The following is a 9,785-nucleotide window of genomic DNA, read 5'->3' as shown; positions in this document are numbered from 1 at the left end:
CTCCTGATGGGGACACCAGAACTGGAGGCAGGATTGGAGGTGAGGTCTGAGCAGAGCAGATCCCAGGGGCAGAATCCCCTCTCCTGCCCTCTGCCCACACTGCTCTGGCTGCAGCCCAGCACACAGCTGCCTGAGGGCTGCAGGAAGGCACTGCTGGCTCTGCTGTGTGCTGTGCTTCCACCTTCTGCTGCCAGCCCTGGCAGCACTTCCATGGTTCCCAGTTCAAGACTTAGTGTGGGGCTACCAGTTGAAGGTCTGCTTTTGTCCCAGTGTTGGGGGTTTGGAAGGTGAAGGAGTCTCTGAGGGCAGAGGGTGGCAGTCAGCCCATCCATGGGGATGCAGGAGAGCAGGACAGGAGGTGTTCAAAGAACCTGTGGGCATGGCACCTGGGGCCATGGTTTAATGGCCATGGTGGTGCTGGGTTCCTGGTTGGACTGGATGATCTTAGAGGTGTTTTCCAACCAAGACAGTTCTGTGATTCCCCTTTGTGCTATTTAAAGGAGGTCCATTCCTAGATAAAGAGAAAGAGAGCAGCCAGGGCTCTCAGGAGTGATGGCTCCCAGCAGCAGCCAGCTGCTCTCAGGAGAAGCACCACAAATAAGGGCTGCTTAGGTGCCTGATCTTTGTGTTTCTACAATAATCATAACTAATAGGCTTGAAATACACTCTGGGGTAAAAGCCAGGCATGGATGAGTTGTCCTCCAGGTCTTTTATCCAGGGCCACAGCTGCTCAGATTTAAACAAGTTCCTGCTGGCTGTTGCTGCACTGCTCAGTCTGGTGTCCTCAAAGCTTTCCATGTCCCACCAGGAGTGCTCACAGGAAGTCTGCATGCAGCTGAGTGCTGGGGGCAGCCAGGCTTGGGAGGTCCTGGGGCAGTGCTGGGAGAAGCCTGTGCAGGAGCAGGATGTCTCTCAGCTGTGGTGGGCTTAGTGTCTCTCTCTTGCTCTACTGCCATCTGCAGTCCCCTCAGAAACTGTTCCCCCCTCCCCTCTTCATGGCCACCCCACCCAGCTGTGGAGGGCCTGCTTGCTTGTTTCTCACCTAGGTTACTCCCTGTGCTGCATCAGGGAATGAACCTCCAGCAGGAGCTTCAGCATTAGTAGCCATGCTGCAGAGGACAGGGCCAGGGCACACAGGGACTGGAGAAGCTCCTCTGGTTTCATCCCTTCTGGGTAGGGCTGTGCTGAGGAGGCTCTGGAGGTTCTGAGCTAGGCCTCAGGACTCTCACAGCACCCCAGAGAGGCAGGGGTTGGAAGGGACCTCTAGAGATCATCTGGTCCAGCCCCTCCCGAGGCAGGATTGCCTAGAGGAGGTCACACAGGAGTGTGTGCAGGTGGGTTTGAAGGTCTCCAGAGAAGGAGAGTCCACCAGCTCTCTGGGCAGGCTGCTCCAGGGCTCCAGCACCCTTCAGTTATGAAGTTCCTCCATGGCCTGTCCTTCCCTGCAGTGCTCTCTCTCCCAGCAGGCTCCAGCCCTCAGCGTTCTGCAGCCAGCTCTTTAGAGCTTGGTCACTTTTCCCTTCCCTTCTGAACTTGTCTCATCTTCAGGAAGTTCTCAGGGCTGGCACCCTGTCTGTCCTGGCTCTCCTTCCAGGGAGCTTTGACCTACATTTCAGCCTGGTCTTTCCTGGATCTCAGAACCTTCACTTCCAGAAATCTCCCTGCCTGGTTATCCTGGGATGGTGATGTCTCCTCAGCAGACTGATCCTTGAGCACAGGTTGCTCCTCCCATCCCTGGACTCACTCTTTCCAGCTGTGGCTGAGCCTGCCTGCCCCTGCACAAGCTTGCTGCTTGCTCTCCAGCTGCTGTGCCAAGGTGCTGCCCAGCCTTGAGCTCTGAGAGCTCAGGGGTCTGGGTTGTGCTTAAGCCTTCCCCACTGCCAGCTTCTGTTGCCAGAGCACAGCTGCTGCTGAGCCCTCCTGAACTGAACCCTTCTGCCTGGTGCTCAGAGCATCAGTGACTTGTTTCTTAACTTCAGTTGAGGGCTTGGTAGGAGTTCTTCTGTCCCTGCACACCCAGAGGTGCTCTTCATGCTCCACATGGCTATTGCCAGGGGCCACACTGCAAGGCCTGCCTGGCACAGAGGTTGTTGTATTCTCATCTCAGGCTCCCAGGTAAGCACCAATGTCACACTTGCTACCCAGAAGCAGCAGGCCTCAGCTCTGTTCCAGCCAGCAGGCTGTGGGGTGAGTTCAGATGCCTTTTCCCCCTGGACTAGAAAGCTTTTCCACCTGGTTTTCTCCTGCTAAGGCTTTGCAGCTGAGCCCCTGGGAGTGCCTGCATGCCTATCTGCCTTGTCTTAAACAGCAGCACAGCATTTCCTGCCTGCTGCCCTCCTAGCATTTCCCAACCTAGCCCCTCAGGGCAGCACAGATTGCCAAGGAAACCACAGGGAAGGGAAAGAGAAGAATCTTGATAAGCTGCTGGGTAACTGCTTAATAAATGAGAGCTAAAATAGAAGAGGAAATGCTGAAAAGAGCAGACTGCAGCAAGGAGCTGCTGGCAGGGCTACAGAGGGAAGTCACATGTGGCACACTGAAGTCCACAGCTTCTCCTGAGTGAGGAGACAGGAAGTGTTCAGCAGACTGCTGGTCTTGAGCAGCTCTTAACAACCTCATTTCATCTGCTCTTTGTTTCCAGAGAGGCTCAGTCCTGCTGTGCTGGAACAGCAAGGGCAAGCTCTGTGTAAATCAGTCTCTGGGGCTCCTCCCTGCAGCTCTCTATGGTGTCAGCCTCCTTCCCTCAGCTGCACCCAACCCCCCACCTGGTTTGCCTCCTCTGGGAGCTGCTTCTGCCTCTCTGCTGCCAGTCGCTGATGCTGCTTTGGACACAGCCTCAAGCAGGTCTGGATCTGCAGGTGTTTAAGGCAGGCATGAAGCCTGTGGCTGGCTGTGGAGGCTGCAGGAGCTGAAGTTCTGGTGTGGAGGACAGGCCTGGGGCCTGCCTTTCCTTTGTGATATGTTCCCAAACTCTTTCGTGTTTCTTTTTCTTACCAAGTGCCATGGCCACAGGTTTCTTGAACACCTCCAGGGCTGGGGACTCCACCACCTCCCTGGGCAGCCTGTGCCAATCCCTGACCACTCTTGCAGCAAAGAAATTGTTCCTCATCTCCAATCTAACCCTCCCCTGGTGCAGCTTGAGGCCGTTTCCTCTTGTCCTCTCCCTGGTTACCTGGGAGAAGAGGCAGCCCCCAGCTCCCTGCAGCCTTCTCTCAGGCAGTCCCTTGGAGCTTGCCATCCATGGCTCCTAGCTGGGGCTTCAGGGAGAGCAGCATGGCTCAGCTGGGAGACTGGAGGCAGGCAGATCCTAGGAACTGGGAGATGTCTTCTGCTTCTCCAGCTGTATGACTGCTAAGAAAAAGCCTTTGTCTGTACACTTTGCAAGTGCCAAAGCAGAGGCAGCAGCACAGAGTGGCTCCTTTTATCTGAAGCTTGGTGGCTCCCTCAGAATGCTCAGACTGTGACCAGAGCAGAGGCTGAGCCCTGCTGAGGTCAGGGGCCATGGCTGGCACACTCCTCCTGCTGTCAGCAGTCTCTGAGGGATCTCAGGGCTGTGGGGCACTCTTCTCACCTAACTCATGGCTGCAGGAAGGGAAGCTTAAAACTGTCTGGGGGAAGAGGAAGGAATGTGATGCTGGCAGGCAGGGGAAGCCTGCTGAGGCCTGGCCCCTGCCTGATTTCTGTGCAGTACCAAAGGCCTTGCTCACCTTTGCTGCTTCCAGGGTGGTTTGTGTTCTGAGCAACACAGAACAGATCCAGTTGCTCCTGTTAGAAGGAGAAGCCTGCCCACCACCAGGGCTCTGTGATGTTTTGCTTTGCTTGGAGGTGCTCTGAGTACTGAGCTGCCTGGGTGTGCTCTTCAGATGCAGACATTCTGCAGGACTTGGTACTTCCACTCCAGACCTTCCTCTGGAGGAGCTGGACCTTTCCTATACTGCCAAGAATGTACAGACCTCTCTGTGAAGACTTAAGATTGTATCTTTTTGAGCAAGCCTCTTTCTTCAGCTATCAGGAACCCTCTCCCTGTTTCTCTACTTCCCTGCTGATTTATTAGACACTTGTGTTAATTGTGTACCTCTTTGTACCAGCTGTCTTGCTGTATTTCTCCTTCCCTCATTAAAACCTGTTCTTCTCACCTCTCTGCTGTGCTGCTTCACCTTGGGATTACTCCTTCCACACCAGGTGCTGTGGGGCTGGCTGCCCAGGAGCCACCCCAGTCCTGAAGGGCCAAGCACTGAGACTCCAGCATGTGTCCACTTGGGCTGCACTAGGCTTCCCTGGGGTTGTTGTGCTGCACAGTTCCTGCTTCTGTAAGATCATAGAATTGTTTGGGTTGGAAAAGGCCTCTGAGATCAGCCAGCCCAACCAGCAACCCAACCCCACCATGGCCACTAAACCCTGGCCCCAAGTGCCATGGCCACAGCTTTCTGGAACACCTGCAGGGATAGGGACTCCACCACCACCTCCCTGGGCAGCCTGTGCCAGTCCCTGACCACTCCTGCACCAAAGAAATGTTTCCTCATACCCAACCCAACCTTCCTGCTGGCTCCTGTTCAGCTGCTGTCACCAAGCACCCCCAGGTCCTTTTCTGCTGGGCAGTTTGCAGCCTCTCTGCCCCCAGCCTGGAGCCTTCCTGGGGTGGTTGTGCCCCAAGTGCAGGACCCAGCACACAACTGCCCTCAGCTCCTGGCTGCAGCCTGGCCAGCTGCCTCTGCAGAGCCTTGCTGTCCCCAGCAGCTCCACACTGCCACCCAATCAGTGCCACCTGCAGCCTGCTCGCAGCTGCCTCCATGTCCTCACCCAGACCATGGGTGAAGAAGTTAAACAGAGCTGGCCCAGCACTGAGCCCTGGCAGCACCACTGCTGCCTGGCAGCCAGCTGGAGGCATCTCCATGCCCCACCACTCTTTGGCCATCAGCCAGCTCCTAACCAGAGACTCATCCCCTCTGCAGCAGCCTGCTGGGAGCAGCAGTGATCAGTGGTGGAGGCACAAAGGGGGGAGAGAGCAGTGGGGGGTGGGAGAGCTGGGGGCTCACAGGCAGCTGGCAACCAACAGGATTCACAGTGATGATGGCAGGCAATGCAAGCTGCAGAAGTTTGAGTTATTTGCCCTTTCTGTCTTGGTTTCTGCTCTGGAAACTTCTCCAAGAGAGCTGAGTGCTGCAGTGAAGGCTTCTGAGGGTGCTCCCTGGGTGCTGTGTGCAGCTAGGGAGTGTTGGACCATCTGCTCCTCTGTCTCCAGTTGATGCTTTTGAAGTTTGCCTGCAAGTGTCAAGTGAAGCAGCAGCTGCCAGCAGACACCTGACTGAAGTAATTGCTCCTTTCTTGCCAGTGAATTCTTATGGACAGTGCCAGAATGTGAATTAGCAGCAAAGTGCCCTCGTGGCCAGGAGGGCCAATGCTGCTCTGGCTCTGGCCCCTTGTGGCTGGGTGTCTGCCTGCTGAGGCAAGCTCTCACTCATCTCTCTGACTTCCCTGACTCTTCATCTTCCTACTCTCATTTGGGTTTCTCTTCCTTCCTTGCACAGATCTTTCTCCCCTTGCTGTTCACTTTTCTCATAACCAGTGCCTCATCTTGCTTCTCATAGCTCAGCCCCTTCCCTGTCTCATCCTCCTGGCCTGCCATCCAGTCTCTCCTGCTTACCTGTGTCTGTTGGCATTCTCCCTCACTCCTGGGTGTTCCTTCCTTGCCTCCAGTGACAGCAGAAGGAGCAAGAGAAGAAACCACCAACCACATGCAGCCCAGCTTGCTGCCTCTGCTCTCTGTTCCAGGAATCTGTGCTTTGGTTTGGTCAGCACTCCGTGGGCAGTTCTGGCCTCTAGGTTCCTCACACAGCTGAGCTGACTGAGCTTCCTCTTGCTGCTGCAAGCTCTCACATGCTTTGTTGGCCTAGCTAAGAGCCTGTCACTGCCCTCTTGCTGAGGAAGCCACACACAGTGCTCCTCTCCCTGGGGTTTTGTTTAACCACTGGCACTGGTGGGGTTCATTCCACTCTTGTTAGTTCATCCAGAGCTCTGCTTCCTTGTGGCTGAGGATGAGAAGTGTAGCAGGTAGCTGGGGAAGGAAGCTTCTGCCACTGCAGTGCTTTGACCAAGGACTGCTCTGCACATCTGCTGTGTAACTGTGCAGTGAGAAGGCTGAGAACCCCCTCCCAGGTGTGATGTGCTGCAGAAGCACAATGCATTGAGGCTGCCAGGTGAGTCCTGCCTCCAGCAGCCACCTCTGCTGCCCTTTCCCTCACAGTTCTCCTGCTTGGTTCTCTGCTGTTGTGACTTGGAGGAATTTCCTTGTTCCCTCCACCAGCAGCAGTCAATTTGTGCCTTCAGGCATAACATCCAAGTGTGGCTGGAGCTTTGCTTTGCTTGCACAGCCCAGGAGTGCCAGCAGCCAAAGGCTCCCAGTGGTCTTCAGCTGCCTGTCACTGGTGCTGGCCTCCTGCAGCACATGGCTGGCACAGGCTGGCATGTCATGGCACGAGGAAGGATTTCACCTTCTGCAAGGTGCCTTTGTGGCTTGGGTCCCTGCAGAGCCACCAGGGCTCTATAGAATCAGAAGGTTCCTTGGCAAGCAGCTCTGAGGGTCAGCTTTCCTCAGCAGGTATGAACATGCCAGAGCAAAGCTCTCTTAGCTCTGCTGGGGTCACTTTAATCCAGAGTGGTTTAAAAGCCAAGGCTTGAGGGAAAGCCAAGAGTGAATTTGGAGGGGTGGGAGGTTCCTGCTCCTTCCAGAGCTAAACATACTCCTGGCAAATAGCCTCAGAGAGAAACTCTTGAGGGAGCCATAGAAAGCAAGCCAGGGCAAAGAGGGATGGGATTTTTTTTTCTCCCTGACTAATTCTTCCACATAAAAAACGTGAAAGGTCAAAGCTGAACTTTAATACTCTCAAAATCCTGAACTTCAGAGCAGTGACACAGCAGAACTTTGGAAAAAGAGGCAAAATAAAAATGGTTTATTACTGGCAGCAGTAGGTTGGGTTTGCAAGCACATCCATCTCTGTCCTGCTTGCTTTTAACCTCTGGGAGAAGGGGACCTCTAGACGCTAAGCACAGCCATGAGGTAGGGGTTGGGAGCTCAGCCCAGCCTCTTCCCCTCAGGTGCCCTTCTGCAGCTGGCCAGCTGGCTGAAGGGGTCAAGTGGGGCTGCCTCCAAGTTGTCCCAAGCTCTCTCTGCCTGCTTCTTTGACTCAGGCAGTCCCTCTGGAGGTTAATTTCCTTCTTCCTCTCTCTAGGAACATTCCCTGCAGAGAGCAAACTTCTCATGGTCCCAGCAGAGAAAAATCCTCTGGCTTCAGACTGCCCCTTCGAGAAGCAGCCTGACAAATCCACTTGCACACATGCAGCTCTGCTCAGCTGCTCCAGTGGAAAAGATTTGCTTCTGCTAAAGCTCTTCTGAATTTAACAGCAGAGTTCAAATGCCTCTGATGGAGACTTTGTCATCTGCTCAGGTTTTGCAGTGCCTCCCTCCTTGGGCTGTGGAGTACAAACAGGATGGGCGGTGAGCTCTCCTCTGCATGTTGTGGAGCAGCTGAGCTGACATACAACTTACTGCAGGATCACAGAACTGTTTGGGCTCTCTGCTTCTGCATCCTCCTCAGCTGCAGACATCAAACAGTTCTGTGTGGATTTTAATTTGTAAAGCTTCCATAAACCAAAATTCCTCTTCCCAGGCAGGGAAGGCCTCTCTCAAAGTGTGTAAAAGCAGGATAAAAAACTTCCTTCATTTTGGATGCCTTCCTCTTGAGGCAGCTAACCAATTTCCTCTGGACTTGAGGAATTTCCTCAGATCATCAGGAAAAGATGAAGCCCTCTGAAGGAATCCAGAGGCTGCCCTCAGCACAGAGTCCAGCCCTCACTTCCTATTAAAACAACTCCTGTTCAGCTAAATAAATACCAGGGAGTTAGGAGAAGGAACTCATGGCTTCAAAGAGAGAGAATTCAGCTGAAGTTTGACTGAAGACATGAGGCCAGAAGGAGATGTTATGGGATAGTAAACATTTGCTTTCAGACAGCTTTGCAGAGAGCCCTGGAGATGCCTGGAGGAAATGGTTGTACAGAAGCAGTAGAAGGAGGCAGCTGCTCCCAGGGGTGATTGCTGTGCTCTGATCCTGGCATCCACTTCCTGCCACAGGGACAATCCCACTCTCTGCCCCTGCCCCCCACCTAAAGATCTTCAGCCAGGGCTTAAATCCTGTGCTTCAAAGTGTGAGCCAGCTGGGGCTGTGAGGGGCAAGAGGGAACCAAAGCTTTTACTCTGTTTGCAAGAAGTGGCTCTGCAAAACCATGGTTTGTGCTGAGTTAAAAACCCAACACCAACCCCCCAGCACCAACCATTCCTGCTGCATTCTTCCCCAGGGGCTTTCCATTCCTCTTCTTTCCAAAGGAGATGCCTTGGGAAGATTGAATTCACCCAGGCTGGGTGCAGAGTGGGTTGAGAGCAGCTCTGAAGAAGGAGACTTGGTGTTGGCTGCTGAGCAGCTCCCCAGGAGCCAAGCCCTTGTGTCTGGGCAGTCAGTTTGATAGGTGCCAGTGCAGCTGCCCCTTAGCTGTGCATGGAATTCCATGCTGGACACACTTGTGCTGTGGCCTCCACAACATCCTGTGGCAAAGGCTTCCACAGCTTCATGATGTGCTGTCAGAAAAAGAACTTCCTTTGGTTTCCAGTTTGCTGCTTCTCTCCTCATTGGTGCCCAATCCTTCCAGTTGTGCCTTCCCTGCCTACCAGATCAACTCTCCAGCTCTGCACTCTACCCATGGTAGGGCTGGAGCAAGTTCTGGGGGTTCCCTCTTTTGTTTCTCTCAATCACTTTGCCAGCCCAGAGGAAAGAAAATGTTCTTCGTGGTCCCAGGAGAGAAGCAGCAGTGAAGAATTCCGCCCTCGGCAGCGTTCTGCGGTGCTGTGCGCAGCTCAGCAGCATCAGGCAGGCTGCTGGCGCCCCCCCGTGGACAGAGAAGCTGATCACAGGTAGGTGGTGCAGGGAGGTCTGTTCCGTGCGGGAGCAGCTGACTCCTGACTCACACCGACAGCCTGAAGTGTACCGCAGCTGAGGTGCTGTTTGGAAGGTCCTCTTCTAATGCCATGGCCACTGTGTAGAGGGGACACAGAACTTGTTCCTCACTGCTATTAGGAAGTGACCTTCTCCAGGCTAACCAGCCCCAGGTCTCAGCCTTTCCTCATCACACAGATGGTTCCAATCCCTTCAGCATTCTCAGAGCCTCCCTTGGACTCTCTCCAGTAGTTCCCTGTCCCTCTTAAACTGGGAAGCCCAGAACTGGACACAATAGTCCAGGTGTGGCCTCACCAGGGCAGAGCAGAGGGGCAGGAGAACCTCCCTAACCCTGCTGCCCACACTCTTCTTAATTCCATTGGCCCTCTTGGCCCCCAGGGCACACTGCTGTGCCATGGAGAACCTTTTGTCCACCAGGACCCCAAGGTCCTTCCCCATGGAGCTGCTTCCCAGCAGGTCAGCCCCTCACTTGTGCTGGTGCCGGGGGTTGTTCCTCCCCAGGTGCAGGACCCTTCACTTACTCTTGTTTCCTCAGCCAGCCTCTTGAGGTTCCTCAGCCAGCCTAGGTCTCACTGAATGGCAGCACAGCCTGATGCACACACCTCCCAGTGTGGTGCCAGCAGCCAACTGGCTGAGAGCACACACACAAGCCTGCAGGCACCCTGCAGGCACAGCTGCTTCAAATCTTCCAAACTTGCTCTGCAGAGTGGGTTTGATGCAGGGGTTTCCTTCACCCTTCCAGGTCTTTGCCATCCCAAAGAGGTCCTTCTTGCCTGTTCC

Source organism: Indicator indicator, chromosome 14 (assembly GCF_027791375.1).
Source record: "Indicator indicator isolate 239-I01 chromosome 14, UM_Iind_1.1, whole genome shotgun sequence".
NCBI classification, from domain to species: Eukaryota; Metazoa; Chordata; class Aves; order Piciformes; family Indicatoridae; genus Indicator; species Indicator indicator.
Note: the sequence above shows the minus strand (reverse complement) of the source record.